At 40.2% G+C, this 8570-nt stretch overlaps 1 pseudogene; it reads right to left on the bottom strand.

Moving 5' to 3' along the window:
• Positions 1 to 5738: 5738 nt before the first annotated feature.
• Positions 5739 to 6299, bottom strand: LOC132667987 (small ubiquitin-related modifier 2 pseudogene; annotated as a pseudogene).
• Between the last annotated feature and the right edge of the window lie 2271 nt (positions 6300 to 8570).

Raw genomic sequence — 8570 nt, forward strand, 5'->3', positions numbered from 1 at the left:
CCACCCAGGCGCCCCTATTTGCAGACTTTTTTTTTTTTTTTCCAACGTTTTTTATTTATTTTTGGGACAGAGAGAGACAGAGCATGAATGGGGGAGGGGCAGAGAGAGAGGGAGACACAGAATCGGAAACAGGCTCCAGGCTCTGAGCAGTCAGCACAGAGCCCGACGCGGGGCTTGAACCCACAAGCTGTGAGATCATGACCTGAGCCGAAGTCGGAGGCTTAAGCGACTGAGCCACCCAGGCGCCCCTATTTGCAGACTTTTTTTTTTTTTCCAACGTTTTTTATTTATTTTTGGGACAGAGAGAGACAGAGCATGAATGGGGGAGGGGCAGAGAGAGAGGGAGACACAGAATCGGAAACAGGCTCCAGGCTCTGAGCAGTCAGCACAGAGCCCGACGCGGGGCTCGAACCCACAAGCTGTGAGATCATGACCTGAGCCGAAGTCGGAGGCTTAAGCGACTGAGCCACCCAGGCGCCCCTATTTGCAGACTTTTTTTTTTTTCCAACGTTTTTTATTTATTTTTGGGACAGAGAGAGACAGAGCATGAATGGGGGAGGGGCAGAGAGAGAGGGAGACACAGAATCGGAAACAGGCTCCGAGCCATCAGCCCAGAGCCTGACGCGGGGCTCGAACTCACGGACCGCGAGATCGTGACCTGGCTGAAGTCGGACGCTTAACCGACTGAGCCACCCAGGCGCCCCTATTTGCAGACTTTTTATCCGAAACATACTTAGGCAAAAGTATGCAGAATGGATGCAATGTTTTTGTCCTATTTTGTCTTCACTTTATGTGCCTCTTCCAGCCTGTATTACCTTCCTCTTTTAACTTTCTGCTTTCGTCTCTTTTCAGGAAAGAAGCTGATATTAATTAATTAAATAATAGTGAGAGTTTGCATTGATGTGTTTCTTCTCCTAGGGATGTGTATCTGCATGTATAAATGTTGTATACGCACATCTGCAATGTATCGCATGCTGAGCCACTTCCATTTGTAATCTCACTCAGTGGGTGTAACAATATTGGGAAGGAAGTACTATTATCTTCATTTTATAAACATAGAAACTGAAGTGTAGTTTCAGAGCTGAATTCTGTCTGGCTGCACATGAATTTAATGGTGGACAGAAAGACTTTGTTAATGGGGCTTTAGACTGTACCCAGCATATAGTGCTTGGGATACTTTTGACTTATGAGTCTCTTTCACAGTCACTTGTAATCTGTTAAGTCCCCTTAAGAACTTTTAAGATTGTAAGAACTTAAAAATTGTTTTGTTATTTTTGCATGGATATTCTACAGAAATGGTTTTAAGTAAAATGTTTTAGTTTAGAAAATTGTATTATTCAACATTAGATTATAAAGTTTATTTAAAATTCAATCCTGGGGTTCCAGGGTGGCTCAGTTGCTTAAGCGTCCAACTCTTGATTTCTGCTAAGGTCATGATCTCATGGTTTGTGGGATTGAGCCCCCCTGCCAGGCTCTGCACTGACAGCGTGGAACATGCTTGGGATTCTCTCTCTCTCTCTCTCTCTCTCTCTCTCTCTCTGCCTCTCCCCTGCTTGCACACACACCCTCTCTCTCTCAAAATAAATAAATAAATAAAGACTTAAAAAAGTTTAGTCCTAGTGATTCTATTTATGATAAGGAAAATGTTGACATCTTTCTTTGTTATATGTGATGCATGGGAATAAATTTACTTTAAATTAATTATGTGACAAAAGGTGATTTATTGACAATTTAGTCAATGACATATTAGTTTTCATTTAAGGTACTTAAATGGATTTACTTGGATTTAAAAATCTAATTCTATATTAAAGCATCTAATTCTACACTAGAGCATCTACTTTATGACTATTATAATTCTTGTATTTTGGACTTAAGATCATTTAGCTTATTTTTTACAATTTGGATTTTATTTCTGAGAAACAAAATAAGAGAGAATGCTTTAGGCTGCTTCCTGCAGGCTTTGCAATTCAAAGAGCACATTTATAGTGTGGTTAGTCTTTATTTCCAACAAATGCAAAGATAATTAAAAATTTTTAAAAAAAATCTTTATTCTTGAGAGAGAGACAGGGTGTGAGCAGGGGAGGAGCACAGAGAGAGGGCGACACAGAATCTGAAATCTAAAGCAGGTTTCAGGCTCTGAGCTGTCAGCACAGAGCCTGATGTGGGGCTTGAACCCACGAACCACGAGATCATGACCAGGGCTGAAGTCGAACGCTCAAATGACTGAGCCACCCAGGCACCCCAAAGATAATTTGATAGTTAATATATTACATACTTTTGACATAATTAAAAATTTTTTAGAACCATCCTGATGTGGTTTGTAGGACTTATGAACAGGTAGGTACAACATAGTAGGTAAAAATCATCTTTGTACAATTTCATTGCATTCTTATAATTCTTATATCAACTTGTTTTCAATGGCAGTATCACTTATGCTTCTTGTTTCTAACGACTGGTCTTTATTTGTAAATGAAATAATATGTGATGAAGAATAAAAGCATCTAAAATGGTATAATAGTTAAAACCTCAAGGTAGTGATTAGTGTTTAGCTAAATGATAAATGACTTGAGTAGCTAGGGCTTTAGCAAAAATGTGCACTATCAATCTTGTTCATTTGATGCATATTCACAGGCTGTCAAACCATTCTGTTTTGTTGGAGAAATGATTTATATTAATATTTCATGTATTAGTATTTTGATCAATAAAAGCAACTGATGCTATTATTGCTTTTAAACACTAAGAGCTTGAAAAATGTCCGTTGGGAAGCGCAGCTCTATTTGGCCATGTATTTTACTCGTGTAGTTTAGAGGTGGATCTGCTGTGTAGGCAGATGCAAGATGAAAATCTGGATAGAGGCATGGAGATTTTCCCCACTTTACAATTTTATTCTTCTCTTCCTCTTTCTTTATTGGCTTACATGCACCCCCCCCCCCCCCCCCCCCACCTTCCCAGGGCAGTCAGGAGGAGACTAGTGAGGCAGGGCCAAGTGTAGTCAAAGCCTCTTTTCCTTTCACCCAGGCTGTACCCTGCTGCCCCACCTGCCCACTGGCCTGGCTTCTCAGGCAGCGATTCTGCATGTCCTCTCCCAAAGGCCTCTTTCTGCTTTCCTGGATGGGAACCAAGCAATCAGGTAAACCGATCCTAAAGAATGTGCTCATAATTGTGAAATGTTAACAAGAGGGCAAAGGTCTTTGATGCATGTTTTCAGAGAACAATATTTTAATTGAGAACAATGTCTTCAAAGGTAAGAGCTGCATATTTATGGCAGTACCATCCCCAAACCACCATGAGAGGATTTTCTACTCTGGTCCTCCTCTGGTCCAGCTCCTCCTTACAGAATAAGAAATATCTGGGGGCCAAGGAGAGATGACCTTACAGAAATTCCCTGTCCAAACAGCCTGGTCCTTTTTCTAAGGTATGTGCAGGCCTTCACTCTGGGTTCGTTTTCCCAAGGGTGGACCCTCCTATTACTTGGCTCACAGGGAAGCCCGGCTACTGTTTGAGGTGATGGAGGGCAGAGCCTGGACTTACTCGTTGGAATGAACAATGTATGTATAAGACCTGCCTGGGAATGTTAAGGAGAAGTGGAAAGAGAGGAGGGTGGCCTGTGGCTGGAGGTCACCTCTCCTTTTTGTACCATGTTCTGGTGCAGAACTCAGAGGAGTCTGACCATCCTAGATTTGAACATGGCCTTCCAGGTTGTTTTGATGTCACATTTAGCCAGGTGGGGCTATAGAACATATTTCATTTAATAATGTTTTATTATGATTTAAAGATTTTAAATATTTGGATGTGTAGTGTGTTAGCCTCTATTTGTACTATTTGTACTGTATTTGTACTTACCTTCTGGCCCTACAATGTTAGGGGTGAGCCTGTCTGTAGAGAAAGGGAAAAGGCCAATCACTGTGGTATTCCTCAAATGTCACCATCTCTAATCTGCCCAGGTAGAGGATAGATTCCTTTCTGCACATACAGAAAGCAACTCAACACACTGGCCTGGGTCAGGACAATGGTCACAGGGAATCTTTGGTAAGAACTGGAGAACTATTTGAAGGAGAATGATGAATCTCCTTTGTTGCTCTTTGAGGAAATAAATGGGTTTCAACTAAGAGTAAATAAGCCGATTTTGATACCTTAAAAAAAATCTCATTCATTTGCAAAAAGTATCATGTCAGTTCTGCAACAACTGCAATGTATATTCATTTTATTACATTTCTTTGATTTTCATGGTATAGTTTCTTGAAATCATTTTGTGGCTGTGCTTTTGAGCATGTTAACTATTAAATGAAACTTGAATAGATGTGGTTTTTCATGAGCTAAAAAAAAGTTATAGTTTCACTCTAGATATTAAATGGTCTCATTTCAAAAATTTGATGCAACACATTGTATAAAAACCATAAAAATGTTAAATTCTTTTGACTCAGTAAGTCTCACATCCAAATATATGTGTATATATTTGTACATTATTCCATTATATATATATACACACACACGTATATATGTGTGTATATATATATGTGTGTGTGTGTATATATATATGTATGTGTGTATATATGTGTGTGTATATATATGTATGTGTGTGTGTGTATGTGTATATATACATATACATATATGTATATATATATATATATATATATATATATATATATATATAAAATGGAATATTACTCAGCCATAAAGAAGAATAAAATCCTGTCATTTGCAACAACATGGATGGAGCTGGACAGTATAATGCTAGGGGCACCTGGTGTGTGTGTGTATGTGAGCAGGGGAGGGGCAGAGAGACAGGGAGAGAGAGAATCTGAAGCAGGAATAACCACCCTATTATTCATCCATCTACCCTCTACCTACATGATTTTGTTGCTGTTTTGTTCTCTTTTGTTGCCTTTGCTTTGTTTGCTCATGCTTAAAAATTGGGGTGCCTGGGTGGCTTAGTCAGTTAAGCATCCAACTCTTGGTTTCAGCTCAGGTTATGATCTCACAGTTTGTGAATTCAAGCCTCATGTTGGGTTCTGTGCTGACAGGGCAGAGCCTGCTTGGGATGTCTCTCTCCCTCTCTCTCTGCCCCTCCATGGCTTGCTTTCTGTCTCTCTCTCTCAAAAAATAAATAAATAAACATAAAAAAAATTAAAAATGTCTCTTCACTCTCATAGGCCTTCAGATAGAGTGGAGGTAAACATATATTCCAATCTCCACCTTTATTCAAAAGCCTGTATTTTTTTTTCTTTCATTATTTAAAAATTTTTTTGATATACGATGTTTTAATTTTATGTGTTTTATATTTGTATCTTTAAAACTAATTTAATTTTTTTTCATTTTAAACAAGAAGTTTATTTAAACAACAAGACGCTTGACTTGAAGGGAAAACTAACTAGGATTCATTTCTTTTAGAGTAATTTATCCCTACTTAAAGACAGATTGCCCTATATGTAACAGCTATGTACAAAAACTTGTAAAATTGTCCTTTGTTTTACAATGATAAATGAAAAACATTAAAATTCTCCAATCAAACAAGGTATGCAAGGATTTTTATGTTGTTCTTTTTTTGTTAAACAGTGAGAGCAAAATAACTTACTGGAATATAAACATAAGAGCTGAAAGAGCATGCCACTAATGGAGAAAGGGGGTATTTTCACAGAACCAGTATTTTTCCCCATCCCATCTCCATTTGATGTCGATCAAAACATACCATTGGCCATTTAGTTAAAAAAATGCAAAATGCTTGTGCACCTACACGGTTACTTTATGTACAATAAATAAGGGCATGGGGAAGGGGAAAATGAAAGAATAGAGAAAACTATACTGTAATAGCAGGATGTGGTGGAACCAAATTGCGGTTTTCTAATTGAGAATGTCTTCTTGGTCTGGAGGAACAGAGTTCTGGAGTAAAGTAGCAAGTTCCCTTTTTCGTAAACACCTCCTGTCTGCTGCTGGAACACATCAATTGTATCTTCATCCTCCATCATCAACTGTGCAGGTGTGTCTGTTTCATTGATCGGCTGCCCATCAAATCGGAATCTGATCTGCCTCATTGACAAACACTGTCGTTCACACTAGGCTTTCATTAGTTTACTAAGTGGTGTATGCCTCTTAATCTTAAACTGCTCCACAGAACCATCCTGCCCTGCCACCTTCTGATTAATATGATCGTTGTTCTCAGTCTTGACTCCTTCCTTGGGCTTTTCGTTGGCCACGGCGAGCGCCAGAGTCTCCTCAGCTGCCGCTTCGCAAGAGAGGTACCAGGTCTGCACCGAACGACCACACAAGCAGCACCAGGAGCGGCCTAAAACTAATTTCATTTGTAATGGATAGTGTGGCTGTACTTCAAAATTCAGGATACAACAAGATACGTGTTGAAAATCTTCCCTGACCTTCAATTCTCATCCATGGAGCCACCTAGCATTACTGTTCTTGAGTACCCTCCCTTGCAGAAACATTCTTTTCTTATGTAAGCAACTGGCTATGTTTTATATATTAAATTCATCTTTTTGAAAAACTTATTTAAATAAATTCAAGTTAGTCAACATACAGTATAGTATTGGTTTCAGGATTAGAACCCAGTAATTCATCACTTACATATAAGCCAGTGCTCATCCCAACAAGTGCCCTCCTTTTTTTTTTTTTTTTTTTAAGTTTATTTATTTAGTTTTTGGGGGAGAGGGAGAGGGAGAGAGAGAGAGAGAGAGAACCAGCTGGGGAGGGGCAGAGAGAAGGAGAGATACCCAAGCAGGCTTCACACTGTCAGTGCAGAGCCTGATGCTTGATCCCATGAACTGGGAGATCATGACCTGAGCCAAGATCAAGAGCCGGGTGCTTAACCATTTGGGCCACACAGGCGCCCCCAGTGCCCTCCTTAATGTCCATCACCCATTTATCCCATCCCCCCCACTGACCTCCCCTCCAGCAACCCTCATTTTGTTCTCTGTCTAAAGAATCTCTTATGGTTTAACTCCCTCTCTTTTTAATCTTATTTTTCCTTCCCTTCCCCTTGTTCATTTGTTATGTTTCTTAAATTCCACATATGAGTGAAGTCATATGATATTTATGATTTCTTTGACTAATTTAACCTTTACAAGTACAGAATTATTATTATTATTGCTTTTGCCAGGGACAGAAAAACAATACAAAATTTGCAAAAGAAGGAAGTTGTCATAAGTGTTTGGACACTTTTCTGTCTCCCCTCTGATCCAGCCATTGCTGTGGCAACCAGCTCCAGGGAGGGGGGTGTGGAGGCGGGGGGTGGGTATTGAGGCGGGGGTGTGTGTGTGGGGGCGCGTCAGCTAGCCTCACTTGGGTTGTATCCCAACAGCGCCTCACCTTATCTCAGGCCTGTGCCATGAGCACTTCTTGCTTCCTGTCTGGGGTATGTCTGACACCTGCAGGTAGGAAATCTTAGGAAATCCTGTAAGCACTAACAAGTGTCCACCCACAAGTTCAGGGAAATGAAACCCTTTTGGAAGCAACTTTGTCCAGGGGGAATGGGAGCTGATGGTTAACTACTTCCTTCTCTGTTCTTCTAGCCACGTTTTGTTCTGTGTTTCATAAGGCTTCTCAGACATTTCTGCAGAATTGAGGAAAACAATGGTCCTGCTAGTGGTGGCCAACTAGGAGCCTGTCCTTGGAGAGGCTTTCCTTTCTGTCTTTAGTGGCCTCTTCTGCATTCTGCAACCTGGAATCACTTCCCAAATCAACTGCTTACAGTTTTGGAGGAACTCAGGTGAAAACAAATTAAAAGTTCTATGATGTTACTTTATTTATTTATTTATTTATTTATTTATTTATTTATTTATTTTTTTAGAGAGAGGGAGAATCTTAAGCAGGCTCCACACTCCACACAGAGCCTGACACAGGGCTCGATCCCATGACCATGGGATCATGACCTGAGAGGAACTCAGGTGAAAACAAATTACAAGTTCTATGATGTTACTTTATTTATTTATTTATTTATTTGTTTGTTTGTTTGTTTATTTATTTATTTATTTTTTTTAGAGAGAGGGAGAATCTTTTTTTTTTTTTTTTTTTTTTTAATTTTTTTTTTTTCAACGTTTTTTATTTATTTTTGGGACAGAGAGAGACAGAGCATGAATGGGGGAGGGGCAGAGAGAGAGGGAGACACAGAATCGGAAACAGGCTCCAGGCTCCGAGCCATCAGCCCAGAGCCTGACGCGGGGCTCGAACCCACGGACCGTGAGATCGTGACCTGGCTGAAGTCGGACACTTAACCGACTGTGCCACCCAGGCGCCCCGAGAGAGGGAGAATCTTAAGCAGGCTCCACACTCCACACAGAGCCTGACACAGGGCTCGATCCCATGACCATGGGATCATGACCTGAGCCGAAACCAAGGGTCTGATGCTCAACCGTCTGATCCACCCTATCACTTTACTTTTAATGATGTATTTTAAATAGAAACCAGTGAAATCCTCATGTGAGAAAGAGCCATGGTGTGAAAAGCCTGGGGTCTTTTCTCCTTTCAGGAAGCCTAGCACTAGTGCAAGCCTTCTGATCACAAGTTATCCCTGAGTAACTTTAAACAATTTTTTGAATGAGTAATATATGTTCGTGGTACAA

Source organism: Panthera onca, chromosome B2, assembly GCF_046562875.1.
Source record: "Panthera onca isolate mPanOnc1 chromosome B2, mPanOnc1 haplotype 2, whole genome shotgun sequence".
Taxonomy (NCBI): domain Eukaryota; kingdom Metazoa; phylum Chordata; class Mammalia; order Carnivora; family Felidae; genus Panthera; species Panthera onca.